The 19,730-nt window shown below is 47.7% G+C and overlaps 1 protein-coding gene across 1 annotated transcript in view; it reads left to right on the top strand.

Moving 5' to 3' along the window:
* Positions 1-1,160: 1,160 nt before the first annotated feature.
* LOC144142611 (excitatory amino acid transporter-like) overlaps positions 1,161-19,730 on the top strand; it is a 127,760-nt gene continuing 109,190 nt past the window's right edge. Inside the window, exon 1 of the mRNA XM_077674245.1 lies at positions 1,161-1,650. The gene's annotated coding sequence lies outside the window, so the exon portion shown is untranslated. The remainder of the gene's footprint in view (positions 1,651-19,730) is intronic.

The following is a 19,730-nucleotide window of genomic DNA, read 5'->3' as shown; positions in this document are numbered from 1 at the left end:
AAAGGGCCCACTTTGTAGAAAACCATGGTTGCATTGAGGTACATCTCCATGCGATCCAGTTTTGAATGGGTTTGGCGTCCAATGCCACGGAAGAAGTTCTTTAATAAGTTTTGATACGACAAAAGGCGCGGCTGGCCATTTCAGAGGCACTAAGCAGAGAATAAACTTAGGAGCAGGAGCATGGTTTCTTTGGTTTCCTAATGTATCGTAAACTGCACAGCTTCCGGCGGTTACTTGCCGTGTGAAGGTAAGCGCGTAAAAAATCAGTAGAGATACAAGAAACGGAGCATGATTATCGTGCAGGTTACCTTCTTTCCGCGATGGCTGGCTTGATCATCACAGGAAAGTGTGAAGAAAGCAACTGTTGAACGGTATTTGCAGTCACCAATTGGTAGGTGAAACGCATGTGAATAAAGTTAATAAAATTAAAGGTCACGCTGCTTGCTCCGACTACATAGTCGAATGAACGCACAAAACAGGAAAGGGAGCATATATACAGCGCTGCGTATGTCGCCTTTCTTACTATAGCGTCTAATTTTTTGTGCTGTTGTCTAAAGCTGGATTAAGGACGAGCTGGTTGACTGAAAGCACGTTTATCTGCGCCCTTCGAGGTTTGACAACACTTGGCCGCATGATAGTATCAACGGCAGGGACGATGGGAATGGTGCAGTGAGTGAAGACATCGGACAACAGGGGTCGACCCCGTGCCCATGCTGCGTACGCTCCGACATGGGCATTGGTTGGTTTCCCTCACAATCTGCGTGTCAGTCTTCCCAGTCTAGCACCAGCCCTTTGGCGCATTTGTTCGAAAAAAAGTAAATTAAGGCCAGGAAATCACGACAGAATTTTGATAATCATTTTGGGCGATGGCCCCGGTGTGGGGTCTACACGGTTCGCTTGCGAATCCAATCAGACACGCTTTCGTTTACGGCCAGCAGTGCCAGACAGCCGCGAGCATACCCGACAGCTCGGGAGCCGCGCATTCCCACCCGCAGTTAAGGCCTCATCCGCAACACTTCCTGCGTCCGCGCGGAGCGAGATTTCGTTCCCAGTGACGTCACAGATAGCCTGCAACGCCGCCTCTCGGCCACCGTCTCACGGTTGTGCTTCTTTTTCCCCCTCTCCCTTTTCCCGTGGTTCTCTCCAGTGACGGCACGCCGCAGGTCGTCGCCAGCCCTGGTCGGTCTGCTGTAGCCGGCGCCATCAAGGCACCTAGGAGACCGGAAGCCACAGTCTAAACTTCCAGTGTCTCTCCTGGTTCGGACACGGGGGACGCTACCGGTAGCCCTTCGCGGACTCGGAAGTGGAGTCGTAACCCGGATGCCTGGATTGCCCCGGATAGATCGCCACCGGAGGGCGGAGCTGTGATGCCTGGCCATCGACGCAGTGCTGTGGACGGGAAAACCTAGGAACGCTACGGGAAGACTGCTGACTTGCTCATCGTTCGCGCGAAGGAAAGTTTGTTTAGTGTCTAGAAGTGTGGAAGACTGGTGTGAAAGCCTGTTCGCCTCCGAGGAGGTGTTGTTGCACCCGGTGACTACTTCCTCTCGGTTGCTCGATTGGGCTTCCGATTCTTTTTTTCGACTGGACTACGACCGCCCGAAGGCAGAAGTTGGTACCTGCGTGCGGCGAGCAATCTGGAGCCGTAAGGTAAGCGCAGTGTTCACATTCTCGATACCTCCCGTCTTCGACATGTGTGTAACTAATGTTTTCAGTGGTGGGTTGTGCCGACGGGACCTCGAAATTGGGCTCACGCTGATGTTAGTCTGTAACCAGCGTGGATGAAAAAATGTGCTCTTTGAATTTTCCTTAACGGCAAAGTATCCAGTAAGAGAAAGGCTCACATTTTTCTGCATTTATACTCGTTGGACTCGAATGGTCGGATCATATTTCTCACTGAGCCTAAGCGACAATACAAACAATATTTGAAGTATGTTTATGCTTTCATGTTCCTCCCCTATTCAACCGCATGCTCATCTTGCAAAAGAAAGGAAAAAGTAAAGGGCTAAGTACCAGTACTGCTGTTGGCTACATACTGGTCACACCTTTCACGGTACTCATTTTTGTTCAGCTGTGTTGATTACGCAATCACTTCAGCAGTGCCTTCTGCTGTCAGCTATCGGTATAAGGCATTTTATTGGGCTACACAATATGATTTTGATGCATCGTTGCATAAACGCCTGGCTTCTTTCAATTCTGCGCCTGTAGTACCGGTCATCTATGCTAATAAAACATCCGGCTACAACGAACAGGAAGCAAGAGTGACTCGAAACTGTTGCAAAACATTACATGGAGTCTTTACAATCCTCGTAACATTCGTTAGGCACGCCATGCATAGCATGAAGTAGGCTTCGAATGTATCCTTGACGCCTTTGTTTTCTGCCACGGTTGGTAACCTCTTGCTTCGAGAAATCCCATCGCGTCTAATTATAATGTGGCCAAAGTTCTACTCTTTCCACTGCACGTTAATAAGCTATCAATGTCGTTAGAACAATAATAAAACATTGTAATGTAATAATAAAACATTGTAATGATCGACAATGAAAGGGGCCGAAACTGTGAAACGGCAAAAAAAAGATGGTCCTCCTGTTTTGCCAAAAAACAGTGTCATGGAAGCTTGGACAAGCAGTGGAGTACCTTTTCTAATGCATGGCTCGAAGCCATAAAGGGAAAAAAGTATAACGGCCGGCCGTGGCTTCCTTGATGACGATCCGCCATGGGGAGTCCAGCGTCTGTCTGAACTCCCTATGGCTGTTAGTCATTGAGGCTGCATTCCGCAAGGCCTCCACCCACAAGGTTTCAACACAAATAAAAGAATGCAGAGAAAAAACACCACAACGATTTGCGCTTGTTGTTTACGATTCGAAGACCTCTTTTCATGTGACACATGGTTCCAGCAAGATTGGTGATATCAATAATTGGTTCATTAGTTCCGACAAATGCTAAAGGACAGCATCTGATTGGGACAGGAGGTGTCCAAAACCAGCGTTGGAAGTCATAAATCACCACCCTGGCTGAGGAGGCAGCAAGCGCGAACCCCATTTACAAACCGCTCAGTTTTTAAATCTCAACAAGTCTGAGCATGTCCGTCGCAGCCACACTTCTTTCTTGCAGGTTGTTAATCGCGTGTTGAAAGCACAGACCATCCCGTACCGCACCCAATACACAGGTCCTATAACTGGCAATGACAATGCAAACCGTGAGTAAGAGTAGTTTTTAAGAATATGCCACGTGGTGACGCAATTATGGCAGCACTTACCCGTATGGTGGCTTAAGTGTCTCAGTTATCTCGAAGTTTCCTACTGGGCTCCACGTCTCCGAAGTCTGTATGTTGGAAGCTTCAGCAGTATTCTCACCAGCGTCTATTTGGCTTCACTGAGGTTTAAGTACGCAACAGTGGTGTGATGTGCGAGGGCGTCAACCGCTGTTATTCATACTCTGGACACCCAGTTATATTATTTACTCGCTAGGAAAATAGGTTTTAAAAAAATTTCCTGTAGAACTAGTTCATCAAAGGTGGTGCAGTGCACAGTCCGGGTTTTGCTTGTGTATCGTATAATTCCAGGGCAATTGCATAGGTCTGCTTGTTCTCACGTTGGGCACAGATCAGTTGTTCTGCTCTTGTTACAATTAAATCAGAGTGGGTCACAGAGTAAATATTCGTCCCGTCGTCTGGGGTTTCTCTAGAATGACATCAACAAAGAGATTTTAACCGCACTGGTTCCTATGAACTGACTGCGTTACAAAGCTACTTCTAGAATGTCTGTACCCATGTTAGGACACATCGACATGCATGTGTGTCCTGTTTGGTTAGACCCGATTTTTTTGCTTCCCAAAGCTGCACTTGCTTGTGATGCAGCGAAAGAGGTGCTCCGTGTGAGGTTCGGTGTAATGTTTGCTCCAGTCGAGATAATTCCGGCCAGATGGACTTAGACCCCATTTCTTGATGAGATCCGGATTTTGAAGAGATTTTTTTTATTTTCGCATCTTTTCTCAACACTTTCCAGAATTAAATTGTACAAGCTAGCACTTGTTCACTGAAACATCATCAGGCGTTTTGAACAGAACGATCAAATTTGTTCAGAGAAGTTTGTGAACTTTCAAATTTTATTTCTGAGCGCACCTGCCCGTGGCTCCGTGAGTACGTACTCTTGCTCTTTGCTCGCCTTCTTGTTTTTTTCTTTCACTGCACCACGTCGATCATTCACCCGTGATATATAGCGCAGCAGATAGTAGGCCTGGTAGCCTGCTTGTGCCACTTTCGCTTGCGCCACAAATATTGCGTCATACCTAATACGGAAAACAAAATCTCGTTTTGCACCGAGGCAAAAAGATGTACACTTCTGGTCAGGGAGGCCAAAATTTCCTTTTTCGTTAAGTTTTATTTCTTAATACGCCATTTGTACTCAAATTTCTTCTTTCTTTTATTTTTTAGTTATTAACAGGCTATCTTCTGATCACCTTTAACACGCCATATTTGTTCAACTTAACCTGTCTTCTACGGAGACTCAGCAGCCTTTCTTCGCAACGTCCCCTGACCACAAAGCAGGCCGGCCATTGTGGTGGCTCGTGCTTTTTTTGTCTGTCTCGTAGTCTGGCGCGTTCTGCCGCGAATGACTGGCGGGACGTGAACAAGGATGCGACCAATCGGAAAGGCCTTGGAGTGGCGCTTCCGCGGTTGGAGAGCTTTAATGGTTCTCGATGAGCGCTGATTGGCTCGCCGACGCCCCCTACCGGCGTGCGCGCGTTTCTCTCCTGAAGAGGGCACGATGTGGGACGCTCCTACTGCCACGTCTGCACGTAGACGTAGTACCAGACCTCCGAAATAGTAAACTGCGGTGTAATTCTCTGTTTTACTTCCTACATGTTCATTTCAAACTGCCCATATTGAGCGCGTCCTGATTGGCTGAAGGCAGACGACAGATATGTGATGCAGCACGACGAGCAAGGCACAGCCCCGCTTTTCTTGCATGTCATTGGTCAGAGGCCTTGCGATTGCAACTACGTAATGGTACAAATGAACGCGAAAGCGGCACGCTTGAAACGGATACAACTCAGAATTCCACTTCTGCAACGTATAAAGAGGATTGCACATGGTACGTGGGCGTCTACGTCACAAAGGTGCAGCTGCGGTTATACGTGAACTGCTGCGGTAATTCCGAGCATCTTTGGGAACTTAATAACATTTTCTGTTGCCCATAAAAAGCGCTACTTTCCAGTTAGTGGTGCTTCCAGTAACATTCCACCGTCATCCAGCTCGGGCATGGGGTATTTGCGAAGCGTAGCGTTTTGGACCCGTTTGAACGTGGTTCAGAGAGCCACATACTGACGATAAACAGCGCAAAGACGGGGACGAAGGAAGAACTGTCAAACACGAGCGCAGGCAATATTTTATTACATCTGTCAATATAAACTGGAAAACGGCGATGATTTCACTTCGAACAAAAAACAATGCAACATGAAAATTTGTGCCATAATTTTGCAATTGAACCAATTAGCGCAAGTTCGAACATTCCGTTCAAACTGCAGAGAACAGAAAGCCGGTGGAACCAGACGTGCATTCAAAAGGCGGTGGAGGCCAGGACGAGGGTAGTATAAGAACTGACGTGTTTGAAAGCGAATGCAGTCAGGTAAACTACTGTGCAGGCGCCAGCGTGATCCCAAAACTCTTCTATTAATTTTAATACGCGCATGAGCTCCACAATCAGACACACAGTTTTTCCCCTGAATTTGTGGATTTCATCAGCTTCCACCAATCTACACTCCTCACCTGTCTAGAAAAGAGCACCACGGCGACGGATCGCGCTGAGGTATCTCGCCATCTTCTGCGTTTGTTATACCTAGAAGCACAGCGCATGTGCCTAAATTGGTGGCAAATTACGATTAGCAATAACTTTCTGAGGACTCTTTGGTATCTGGTCACCCGAAATCGCGCTGAGAAAATTCATCTGTCTAGTTATTGTAAGTGACAATTTACGACGCAAAGCAAACGGACTGCTAGGAGGGGGCCCGGACTAAAGCAAGCTAAGAGTCTTCTAAACCCGAATACCTACCTAGCTTAAACGTTTACTAGAACGTACATAGAACAAAACATCCAGGGTTTCTCAACTTCTGAGAGGCAGCGCTGAAAAAGGTAAACGATGTAAACACTCACGTGAGGGTCAGTGAATGCTTGCAATAGTTACGGTGAAAGCCGATAAACAAAAGAATGCATGGAACCGATGCACGAAGGCTGCACATTTAATGTCTGCTTGAAAGACGGTTGTCTTTCTTCGGCTACTTAAACATCAAAATTTCGGTCTGTCTGTCCCTCGATTTAGCCATCCGATCAAAAGTTAAAGAAAGTAATAAATGCGATGTTTATATAGCCAAAACTTTTCCGAATCACTAAATCCGGAAACATCAACAACTTCTCAACATTGTCCAACAACAAGAAAACATACGGCGTATTTGAGGCATAGCATCCACACGCAACCGGTACTCGCTGCTTTCTGCTTGATATTTGTGATAGCAAATAAAAATATGCTTCTAAAATACTATTTTTGACACAAAAATACAAAAACAGCCTGCGTGAGCCTACACGTCATCGCAGTGTTCGAGTTCAACAGTAACAAAACATTACAAGGCGCGAGCAGTGGAGCGCGGGAAAATTAAATTGACTTCACCAAACCTCTTTCGTGTTTATCTTGCGAGGAGAGAAAGGGAGGGAGAGAGCGTGAGAGGTTGGTGGAGGAGAGAAGTGAGGCATTTACGTGGAAGAATCAGCATAAATAGTCTTTCGACGACATTGGCAGCAAAGTGAGCATGAACACGCAGTAATTTTTTTTCAATTACCGACAGTAAAGGGGGAAAACTAATCCAGATTACAAACGCTAGTACACATAACGAAACGTAGACAGAACACGCGGAAACGTGCTTTCCTGTCAACTGCAGAATGACAGTGAAACAGCAGCCTAAAAATAAAAATAAAAGTGACCTGACTGCTCTGCAATGTCGCATGAGGGTCACAACGGAAGGAAGACATAAAGGGAAACGCAAGAAGCACACAAAGGCGATATAGAACTTCGACGTTTCTAGGGAGGAAGTGCTACAGCGCACACCATGCAACTTATCGTAACTTCGCTACAAAGTCTCAACTTCGCTGTAGTCATATTTTATGTTGGCTCTATTTTATCTAATATATGCTTTCAAGCAGTAATTTTTTGTGTGATCGTCAATTTGTATGTCTCCGCCTGCTTCCTGTTCCGTCACTGAGTAGCCACTCTGTTACCCGGATGGACCCCCGGATGCCAGTTCTGTGTATTACAACTCCAGCGCCACACCACTCTTCTAATTTGAGCTCGCATATCTTCAACCGCAGTTTGCTTCCTAAACCAAGATGCTCGTTTCCTAGAAGTGGTGCTCCTATCTTTTTCCTAACGTGTTCAGTACGTCCCAATGTTTCCGCCGCAAAAGTCATCACCGGTAGAACGCATTGGCAAAGTGATGTATAGCTTTCTTTTAATTATTATGGGTATTAAATACAATTTCTCGTCATCTGGCTAACATGCGTCTGCCTCTCCGTTCTGTGCATCAGACGTACATACATACGTACATACATACATACATACATACATACATACATACATACATACATACATACATACATACATACATACATACATACATACATGCATACATGCATACATACATACATACATACATACATACATACATACATACATACATACATACATACATACATACGTGCGTACCGAATAACGCCAAAGCGAAACCCTTACAATAAACTCATAAATACTCCCACGCATACGTACATATGATCTCGCCATCAACGAACTCCAAGGCATTTGTTTATGGCGAGATCGTATGTAGTATCTTGATCACAGTTAGGGTGAACACGGGAGCGCGTGTCATTCCGTGCGCGGTAGCCGCCTGTCGGCGATCCGGGTAACTTCGCACGCATATCACATAGCCTCGTTCCAAACAACCTGCCCATGCCCGCGAAGTTACCCGGCACGCCGACAGGCTGCTCCCGCGCACGGAATGACGGGCGCTCCCGTGTTCACCCTAACTGTGATCAAGACAGTACGTGCTCCCATAGCCACTTGTTGTTCTTCGTGGGCTAGCTTCGTGTAATGGGCAATATGTTGCTACAAATTAAATCTGTTCCAACTCGCAGTATTTAAACTCATGACATTTGAGAGTGAACAACGCGCCCCACAATTTCCACAGCACGGAAAGCGCTTTACGGCGAGCACAACAGCCATTTCTCAGGACCTAAGTGACACATTAGAAGCGTTCTGCAACGTTAACGAGGACAAACGTAAAATTCAACTGGTGCCACAACTGAAAGTCGTAATCGTGCGCCCACACTACGTTCTTACGCGGTGATAATACAACTCTCCTTCGTCCCGCAGATTCGATGCGGCCATGCTGCGTTTCCGTAAGCATCTTCTTGAAATCTCCTCCCACGTTGGCCGCCCGTGCGTTCACTGGGTCGCATTATGTCAAGGTCTCCCTTTCCTGTGCACACTCGAAAGGTAGTTTAAATTGATTCGTCTCGCGCGCTCGAAATAGTCTCGGCACTTTATTAACAAAAGATCAATACGCCGTTAGCAACCAAACGATCGATTTCAGTGCCCTGTCTGTTGGTCGATGCATATCTAGCGGGGGAGGTTCTGCATCTGCAACAGTGTCTTTATATATTTACGGTTCTAAATTCCAAATTATGACTCCTTCTTAGAGAATAAACGTATTTACGAGGATACCCGTACTTCGCAGTGACCATAATTTTCCGAGTTTTTTAACTCTTCAGAAGGACCTTGAATTGACTCCACATAGTGTATGGTCGCGCGTTCGATTCCCGACCGCGGCGGCCGCTTTTCTGATGGAGGCGCAAAGCGAAAACGCCCGTGTGTACGAGATTACGGCGCACGTTAAAGATCCCCAGGTGGTCTAAATTAATCCGGAGCCCTCCACTACGGCACGCCTCATCGCCTGCATGCGTTGCGTCGGCGCGTTAAACGCTACAATCAATCAATCAATAAATCAAACAATCCACATAGTGTATGGTAACTAGTTCAGCCGAAGACGGTGATGTGGTATAGGACTGTTTTTACCAATCGTTTTGCATAGTTTATGAAATTGCGAGAATGTCTACGACCAAAACGATTCCGGTCGTGACTGGTATCCTCTGCTTATTAGTCGTTTACTGCTGTCCCCCTTTTAAACCAAATTGACGTAATTGTCCATTGTGTTTAGTTTTGTTCTTCATCGTGTATTCGACTCATCTGTACATGTACATTGTCGTAAATATGTGTTGTAAATACCATTTCATACCTTGACTTATAGTACAATAAATATCATGCGGAAAAGCAACAAACAAGTTGGAATGACGACATCGGATATACGTCGGTGGTTTAACTCGAGGTATCCAGGGGCGGTATTCTCGAGTTTTGTCCCTTTTGCGTCCCTTTCAAAAGTGTCCCTTTTGGCAAGCCCTGATTGGCTAAAAGCAAACAACCGGAAGTGACGTAACGCAACCGCGGCAAACCTACTGCTAACGTTCACTGCTTAACCGGAAGTACGTCACGAAGAAGGGGCGCAAAAGGGACGTTTTCAAAAGGGACAGTTACGAGAATACCGCCCCAGGTTCGATCTCGAGTACGGCATGCGTTTTTTTTTTTTTTTTACTTCATCACGATCCTCGTTCGAGAAAGTTGGCTTTTCTGCAGTGCGTTCTTGACGTGTCATACGCCATCAGTGAGATATAGAAATCTCCGCTATAAAACGGTATAGCGGGGGGGAGGACTCGGGAGTAGTGAGTCAATCAGCGAGGTCACGTGATTTAGCTAATCGTGAGAGAAGCGCGTTACTCCCTGTACCCTTTAGGCAGCACTGGCAATATTTGTGTCGAGGACGATACTGTGTATCTGTAATGTGTGCAGTGTTCGCTTCGTGCCAAGAGGTAACGTGCCGTTGGTATTTCCAGAAGGTAACGATTTTTGCTCTAATGCCACCAAACCTTATCCGCAGCCAAGAATTCGAAAAACGCCCTTGTTTACGAGCCCTCACTACTACATAACCGAAATATGTTTCGTTACATTTCAAAAAAACATTCAACAGTAATGTCACCCATATCTCATCGAACGTGTTCAATGGGCCGTGAAGACAAAATACACGTTGGTTGAACCTGAAATGACTGCGTTTTGGTACCTCACTCAGTTTCATTTGACCCACAAAAGGTGTCTTTTTCACAAGCAAAATGGAAGATATATTGGAAAAACGTAAAGCCTTTCCACTCAACGTGAAAGCTGTCTGAAGTGCAGAGTAATGATTCGCCATAATGGGCTGTAGCGCCGTTATCCACTCACTGCTTCAACCCAACGCATTTCAAATTTTCCGCATGCGCAGTGCACGCGCGCCACCTGCCTAAAACTGCGCCAGCGAGAGTTCTGTTCTTTTTGTGCTTACTTTTCCTCCCGCACGTGCCGCCGTTGCACGGCCACTTCTTTTCGCTTACTATCGTGAAAACCAACCCAACGAGCGTTCCTAACTAAATGAACGCAGACGCTGCCGGTTAATTACGTATATTTTGCCTCAAACGTACCTGCAGTTCTCTCTGCGGTAAACAACGGGGAAATGTATGACAAGCACCAACGGTTCGCGAGTTACGAACGGTTATGACTTTCTAAATCGCTTCGCTTTCGAAGCCCCTGGGTTACGCCGCTATGACAGGAGGCCGTGTGGTTTTACTTGGATCCAGCGAGCGAGCTACGACAACAAGGCGAGCCCCTAAAGTGCTCCGCACTTAAAACTTTACAAAATGACGGCCACAGTAGCGCAATATGGGCGAGCGGGGTGCAACAGAGGCGAGCACTAAAACATAGCAATCAGTGTATTAATTGCACGTTAGCATTCAAGCGATGCAATCAAGCGGAATTAGAGGGCCCGCTACTATCGCCCAGGCATCTCTCTTGGCGGTGACTTCGGTCCCTAGACACCGATCTCACAAACAAGATTCTGTGACGTCATAGAGACGTCGCCAAAAAAAATGGCTGAGGAGTCGCCACCTGAGCTGCGAAACTCTCCCTAGTCCCCATGTATCAAAAGCCGGTCTGCGGTTGCCCCCCTGCGCTGGGACAAGCTCGGGGCAAATTGACTAGCCTGTCGTCTGTCGGCAGAAAGTTGAAGTAGTACTCAAGTGATTGCGGCTGCTGCTGGAAGTCATAGAAAGAAAAACCATCAGTACATAGGTATAGTTTACCTGATTAGTCTCTTCTAATTTAAAAGCAAGCTTTATTTTACAAAACTTTGTGATTAGTTGTTGAAGTTCAGTTTTTGTCCCCTAGGGGCGCTCCAGTACGCTTGCCACCCAGCTTGAACGGAGCAGGGGGGCTTACGCCGCCCGGATTGCGAAGCCGAGTTTCGCAACTGATATATATTAGATGCGACGCATCTGTTTGACTCGCCTTGTCCCTCCATCCATCCGTAGTCCGCACGCCTCTCCCCCATTCTCCTCGCCACGCCAGCTGCGCGGTAACGCCGCTCTCACCGCAGCGCCATCTTGCGTTAGCGCTCGCTCCCCTCGCCATGCCAGCTGTGCGTCAGCGTGCGTTAGCGGTCGGTTAACACATGCGCATGCGCTACTCTCTCTCATTCCCCTCACCGTTAACGCGCGATACATATAAACGCGATAACTGCGCCGTTCCGCTCAGTCGCTCCACCGCCGCCGCTCCGATGACATCCGATGACCACCGATGATTGGAATGGAGACTAACAGGTCTGCTACCGCGATGGTCGGCGCAACCGTAACAAGCACCGCCCAGATGCGTCGCATCACCCTATGGTTTCCCCCCGCGGAAAGATGTGGTCAATTTTTGAAGAACGCTGCTGCTTCGTGTGTTTTTTTTTTAATATCTCTATCATTTGTTCGAAGTTTGCGATAATATTTGTATCATTGTTATCGGGACAAAGTAGTATTTTCAATAAGCGAAACCTATATTTTTTTTAATGGCCGCTCAAAAGTCTCAAGCAAGATACCATCGGAGACTTGCTGGTACGTGCGTTGAATTTCAGCAATCGACGAGCATTCACGATTACTTTATAGAATAATGTAACTCTCGTAAACTTGCGTTTTCACCTTCGATGGTTGCTGCACGACTTTTCCTTTATTTGCTAGTTAGATGATACAACCACGCCGGACACTTGAAGCGTCCTCTTCACAGCCTTACACATAAAACACCCCTTACAAATTTGCGAGCTGCCGTAATTCGAGACCACGAACACAAGTTTGAGAAATCCAAGTAATAGGATCTTTAAAAAAGTGGAGGAGTCCATATTAAAGAAGTCACTCACCATGCTCATTGTTTGCCTTGTAAACCCTTTACAAATGGTTATCAATTAGAGCTTGAATTCAGAAGCTCCTAGTAGTTTCGTCCCGTCAATACTAATGATGCATCAGCTCCGGGCAAGAGCGGAGCGAGCCCTTTGCTGTCGCCAACCTACGCACTGTGGACCAAAGTAAAACGGTGAGGAAGTTGACCATCCTTCGAGTCCAGAATCAACATTCAATGGGCAGGTCCCAAAACTCCTTGAGAGTCATCCCCTTGCTCACAAACTTGCAAGAGAAAATGAATCTTAACCCTCTCCACGTCACGAGACAGTGCCGCGTTCGCGCCCCTCTGTCCAGCAACGAGGACTGATGGCCTGGCGAGGATAGAACTTCAGCGTAGTGTGTCTACGTCTACAGCTGCGAAGATGTCTTCAAAACGGTGACGAACGATTCAGTCAGATGTGGTGACATTAACAGCTCCTCTGTATAAGGCGAAAGAGTAGTCCCGAATGTGACACACGACTTGCAGACAGCACGAAAAAAAAAATAATGTCTGACGTTTCTTCATAACAAAAAGACAAAGTTCGCTTCTGTCTTGTCATTCACATGAACACTGTCGCTAAGCAACAAGGCTGTCGGAAAATGGAGTCCGCGTTCTCCCTTTGTAATCCTGTAGAGTTCCCGAAAGCAGGTAAAAACCTTTACGTGACAAGGCTGGAACAATAAGAAAAAAAAAGAAAACAGTAGTGAATCTCTCAAACCACTAATAATAAAATAAGGTACACAGGAAGAAAAGAACCTTGTTTGGAGGGTTTTAGCGTTCCTTGTTTTCTACTGAGAACACAAAAAATCAAAAAGTAGAAGCAACACGTCAAGAAGTCTGCAAAGGCGTACGCAGTCCTTGTGCCTAAAAATCAGTGCCCTGAACTGAAGTGTACAGAATCGTACCTGGAGGTGATATAGCCCCGCTAACTACAGGTGCACCTTTAAGAACAGTGCGTTTTATGAACTGAGCTGCGTTACAATGAGTGTGGTAATCGCTAAGCTCGAAGAAGATACCTTGGAAAACTGCCTTCACTCAATTATTGAAAAGCAAAAAGTCAGGAATGCAAGCGACATTGTCCCTTTTAAGCAGCAACACAGATTGTGAACACAAAGAAAGGTTATGTGCGTGGGAGTGTTTGTGTGTGCGAGCGTGTGTTTGTGTGAGTGCGTGTGTACGTGAGCGCATATACGTGCGTGTGTATGAATGCGCGTGCTTGCGCGAGAAGGCAGCACATCCCTTTTAACGGCCACCTTTCGCTGGCCCCCTAAAGAAAGCCACCTCTGAGGATATTTTATGCACGGGCCTTCTCCGACTTCATCCCCCCGCCCTAGTAAGCCAGTTTTACAAGGAATATTCCCCTTGGTGTCCACGTGCAGATGGCGCTGTCTACCCACTGGTCCACAGCTCTACAAACCTCACCCCTAGTTTTAGTTGCGCCCGTTGTAACTCCCACAAGCCAGACTTCGAATCAACCACCCACGCCTGAAAAATGCAGAAAGGCGTACGATGGGAGCAGCAAATGTGGCATGCGAAAAAAAGAACTGAAAAAACGGAGGCGTGCGGATAAAAAATTGCGTCTTAGAGAGTGCTTTAATTCTTTGTTCGGCAGTCTTTCCACGCCCATCTTTTTTTCAGGTACACCTTCCCTCACGCGAGATTCCCGGGCTCCCTTCCGTCCCCAAGGTGCAGTGAACAGAGTAGAGCATGTGACTCCCCGCCGTCTCCATAGCCGCAGGCATCGTCGCCCCGGGTTGATCACGGTTGCCCCTGGCAACGGCTCGGTGCGTCCCATGCATTTTTAATCCCTGACGAAAAGGCGGCAGTGGGGAGAGGAGGGAGGAGTCTAGGGAAGGTTAGCCGCCGGAGGTGCTCGCGCCGCAGGCTTTGGCGCCCAACGTGGGGGTGAGGGTGATGTCAGCACGGCGGTGCGCACGGGTGAAGCTCTATGGAGCGAGGCGAAACGATGGTGCAGCACTGCGCTTGGCCGACTGCGAGGGAGTCAGCGATGTTTGTTGTTTGGGGCGCCATTGCGCCGACGCGGGACACGCTAGATTTACTGCCGCCCCCTTTCCCCAGCACGCTCCCCATTTGTGCCCGCCTCGGCGCGCCCTGGCTCGTCGTTGTCCTTCGCCGGGAGCACTGCGGGTTCAATCCCGGGTTTGTTGAGGTGCCCCCTCTGCACTCCGGCCGCGTAATGCTTTCGGGTTGCGTGCAAACAAGGCGAGAAGCCGACGGCCTGTCGTGTAGCCGTTTAATTCGAGAAAGCCGCGGGATTGCGGCAGACGTCGGAAGAGAGGTCGCCTTTTTTCCTCGTCGCTGGCCAATTAGCGTGTTCTCAAGTCTTCCATTTCACCGTTCCGCTCGCCTTCTCACGCGCTCGGCCATCTGGCGCGGGCGGGGTAATGCAGAGCTCGCGGGAAATTAAAACCGCCTACGGCCATGGGCTTGGGCCGCCACTTTGTTCCGCACGGGACGTTGTATGAATAGCTGGCAATCAACAGCGGGTTTTTGAAGCGTACCTTTTGTAGTAGAGCTGAAAATGTGGGTACTCATTCTTTTTATGCGATTACGCCAGCTGGTACAGGTCTTTGTGGTACGCGTGTTTACATTTACGTTCTCTTTTTCGTCCTTTCTTCCGGGGCCGGAAGAACAAAACGTGTGTTTGCATGCCTCAAGATTAAGTCATTTCGGACCGCGTTTCTAGCGATAATGCCTAAGAGTGAATCTACGCAACATTCAGTGTTCACGCGTCCACCCAGACATTTGTAGCTGCTCTTGATTTGAACTTGATGAGCTAAAAATCACTCCCACCAGCAAGGGCTCCTCAACGTTCAACGTTTAATGGTTTCAAGTCAAGCAAGACTGTATTTTGTCCTCATAACCGCTCCAAGAGGGTGGCTGCTAAACTGCATTGTCCAACGGTCACTTGTTGCGTTCGCACAGAGGTTTGTAGGGTCTCATATTCACACCGTGTCCGCAAGATATAGAAAAGGTTCGAATAGGTTGCTATAGGCGCCACCAATGTGTTTATGCCGGAATCACCGTGACGCGCTCATGTTATTCAATACAGATATTTCTGTAGTTCTGTAAGTTACATGCACGGTCGATGCCTCAGTTATCCAAGTGCTACGATTGTGCAATTGCTGCTGGTGCCCCCTAAAAAAGGCTTGAATGAAAGGGGAAAAAGGTACAATCAATACACCATCGTCTAGATGCGTCCGCGCTATAATTCTATGCAAATGGAGTATGGATCCGTGAAAGTGGGTCTCCTAGAAACAGTGCACGGGCGTTTATAAATGGAATCCGGAATATATAGTGCACGCCATGGCGTTTTGACAGCAAACGCCGATATTAAAGACATTTGCATTTATTTTTAGACACAGTAACTTTTCGAGTGTTTAGGAATAGTGCGGGGTGTGTGGGCTCATCGATGTGCACGTGTCGACATTCTACGTGCTCTATAGATGGTCGGAAGAGGAAGAACGGTTGTTATGTTAGCACAACGTTCCGCTGTGAACGAAGTAATTAAGCATGAGTTCTTTTTCGGGTGGGTACCAGCTGACGACGTGTGACGTTAAGCCTAACGTGCGATGTTTAGGCTTAATGTTAGGCCACGTTCAAGTTGAGTCTTACGACGTGACAGGCATTGTCTTATAATTGTACATAGGGCTGTTGGAACAGGTTGACGACGTTAGACCTCACAGCGTCACGTCAGACCTAATTTCTGGCTGTTGCATGCTCACGCCGCCCCTTCACTATACTGCGCATCAAACCTCGGGCAAAAGAGTCAAACTGTAGAATGCGGGAGGCTTCACCAGTGAACGATTTTATACATCTGGGAAGTCGGTAGAGATTGCGGGATAGTGCCCCCACACTGATATTCGCAGCTTTTTCTTACGGTTCCATACGCAAGCCCTGAGTTATGTCACAGATGGACGGCTTTGTTTTGAATCGACAGCTGGTACTGTAACTGTCCTAGAGTTTTTCGCAGCCCGTCACCCATCTTAGTCGACGCTCTGGTAAGCGGCCGTCGAAAGAGGCTCCCGCTGCAGCACTGTGACGTGAGGCACCACGTGACCGACTGCTTTGTCCGACGTCTCTTGCAGAGTATGCATACGTCGCTATATATGACGTCACACCCTCCGTGACTTTTTTTTCTTCATCGGTATTTCTTAAAAAAACGTCCGCCGGGAAGAGTATCCGGGGGATCACTGCTTGTTAGGTGCCCCGGGGTGTCTCAATGCTGTTGCAATTATGCAGGGTTTGAAAAAGCTTTAATTCAAAAACTCTTGCACTCCAGGCACTGAAGAGTTGTAAATATAAAGATAATGATGAAAGAAATGAGGCTACAAAGATAAGCATGGGTTCATTTTAACAATCGAATTTTTCCTCGGTTCTGTTATAGGTTGTATTCACTGGCGAGGCACGCATGCAGGCAACCATGTGAGTGCACCGTCACTGCTTACGTGGGGCTCCGCGGGATGGCGGTACCTGCCCGTGCTAGGCACATGATTTGTGTTGAACGTTCCAAACTCTACCCCAACGAACGCAAAGTAATGCCTCGACTCCCGTGTGAATGCGATTAATAACCAATATGTTGGCACCACCGTTGAGAATCAGATTGAAACGAAGCAGACGACACCGGGAATTTTGCCGGGCGTGCGGGCGCAGTGGCACAATCCGTGCCATGTCCGTGCCTCCGTGGCGCTTCGGCCATGTCCGTGGCCGTTTCGAGTGTTGCCAAGCCAAGAAATTGGCAGCTAAACTTTTCAAGAAATATCATCTATAATTCGCGACATTACTTGAAAAAACTCCTAACAATGCCTTCGCACTCGCGTAAAGTCACACAACAACCGCTTGAAAGCCTCTTCGACTGGTGTCCGGCCCTCAACATTCCCTAGCTTGTTTTAACATCCCCATCCTCTCACTTCGATTTGGTTGCATAACACGTTGCTTCCAGTCACTTTCGATCTGTGCTACACAGCGGGGTTTCCTGTTCCGCTGGGTCACCGGCCGCGCTTCCCCTCTTCGAATGGCAAACTCAAGCGGCGTGTGCCCCTACGTCTCTGCGGCCGCCTGAATGCGACCCACTTATCCGCCCAACTGAGGGATGCCCAATAGCGACGTCCGTGCGCCGACTAAGCACACACTGTCCCCAATGACGAGACGCCCATCCCATGCAACGCACCGTAACTACAGATGTGATCGGTTGAAAAAAAAAGCAAGAAAGCATTAGGAAAAAACAGTTTTTTTTTTTTCGTTTTTGTAGCGTAAGCTACACTGGCCGAGGTTGAGCGGTTTCGCGTTGGCCGTGAAGGGCCGTTCTGCGCAAGAGCGAGAAGCATTGGATTGGTTTGGATCGGATTGGCTTGGATTGAATTGGATTGGCTTGGATTTCATTTGATTTGGATTGGATTGGATTGGATTGGATTGGATTAAATTGGATTGTGTTGGATTGAAATCCAATCCAATTGGAATACGGGTGCTGAACCTTAGCTCACGCTACGTATATCCTGGCATAGCCGATCTTAGCCACTGCTATTTTTTTTCAACCACGATAATATTTAAAAACAAACATGGCTTCTCCGGGGAAATTTGTTGTGATGCGACCAATCTGCAGTGAGGGAAACGCTTTCTGAAATCAATGCCTTGAGTGAAATCGTGCGCAGATTTTGCAAGCGGAAGCTCTGTTTGGCCCTTTTGTGATACACCATGTAACAATTATATTTTTTTCAGTGTTAACGGAAACATTTATCGGGCGCTTTAGTCTCTTAGGGGATTTAAAGGCGAAAGCCAGCGATTATCGAAGACTTCCTCACTGCTGCATCGTGTTCGCTGTGCCGTGACGTTCACTTGACATGCTGCACGCATCCGGATAATTCTTGTTCCATCCTGGCACGGTACAGGGTCAGGCCTGCAGTTGCCACACGTGGCTGTGGCTCTTGAAGACAAGAGTTCACATCCCATTCGAACCTAAATAAGTTTCTGTGTGCATTTTTCATTAATTTTTTTACAACAGCCCTAGTTTGGTTTCATTCGTGTAGTCGCTAGCAGCTACTGTCCCTTTTCGGGTTTAATGAAACATCTAAGGATATCAGCGTAAGAAGTATGTCGAATTTTATAGATGTGTGCGTAATCGTCTTTTTAATTTTTCATATTTTTCTGAAAAGAAAACACACGAGAAAACCTGTTTTTTGTCATGTCCCTTACAATTTCATGAAAACTTACATCTCTAGCCGTAACGTCATCCATGTGTTGCCAGTGGGCATGGTTGAAAGGCCTCACTGACCCTTCCCTGCTCTAATACGCAGCTTCTGCACTCTCACCCTCTCGCCTCATAGTGAGAATAACGCTAATACGACTATTGTCGCAGAGGGAGCATCCTTCTCAATATTGTCGTACTCTGATTGTTGTCTACCCTGGGACTTGCTGCTGCGTAATTTTGTCATAAGCGGTGGAACCTGTAGCCAACGGATACGGTCGGGAAAACTGATGGAGAGACGAGCCGTTTGTAAAAAATGGCGGCGGCTTAGTTCTGCTAACTTTGGATATGCAAAACAGAAGCGTGGCTTAGTCTGGTTGAGTCTTGGTTTCGCTTCGTTAACCTTTGATGTAGCTATGCTGCCGACCACGGCTCAAAGTCGTTCGGTACCGTGCAACGCTCTCAGAAGGAGGCCCGGTCTCGCATTCATTATCGGCGAACGCGGCGTTCCTCTTTCCCGGTGAACGCGGTGCCAGATGAGTCACATAGCCCGAGACGGCCCAGCGGTGCATACGTGGGAGGCTACGGGTTTGGTAGGCTGCCGATCAGCTGAGCGGCCGTTTCCGTCGCGGCCGCCGCCACTACGTGAGCAGAACGACTGAAAACGGGGCCTTAGTAACGGAGAGTCAGTAACAGCACCCGCAGCAACATGCTCAGGCAAAGGGGAGTGCGTATGACCATGGCGTCTTCCACGAGAGACGCAGCCAGCCCATCCATGTTTCCCATGCACGCTATCAGTAGCGTAGCCAGGTATATTTTTCGAGGAGTGTTATACTCCGCGAGTAAAAAACAAATTCAGGGAAGCTTGCACTCACGAGCAAGACTTGAATGGCGAAGCTGTTGTAGGTGATCTTTGAAGGACACCAAGTTGAGTTCTAGTATCGTTGTGGGGTCAGGGCTGACGTCGGCGGCATGGCATTTCAATGACCTTATGTTGAGCAAGGCTAGAGTAAGCTCGTCGTTTCGCTCGACGTTCGCGTACGCCACGCTGCAAGCGTTACGTTTCGTCTCTAGCGGATTCTTTGCAAGCCGAGCCTCTCGAAGCGCGGCCTCTTCCGCGGCCGTGCGAACTATCCGCTGTCATGCCA

This window comes from Haemaphysalis longicornis, unplaced genomic scaffold, assembly GCF_048455015.1.
Source record: "Haemaphysalis longicornis isolate Haplotype H1 unplaced genomic scaffold, Haemaphysalis longicornis Haplotype H1 scaffold_6, whole genome shotgun sequence".
NCBI lineage: Eukaryota > Metazoa > Arthropoda > Arachnida > Ixodida > Ixodidae > Haemaphysalis > Haemaphysalis longicornis.
Note: the sequence above shows the minus strand (reverse complement) of the source record. Positions and strands in the feature narration are given on the sequence as shown.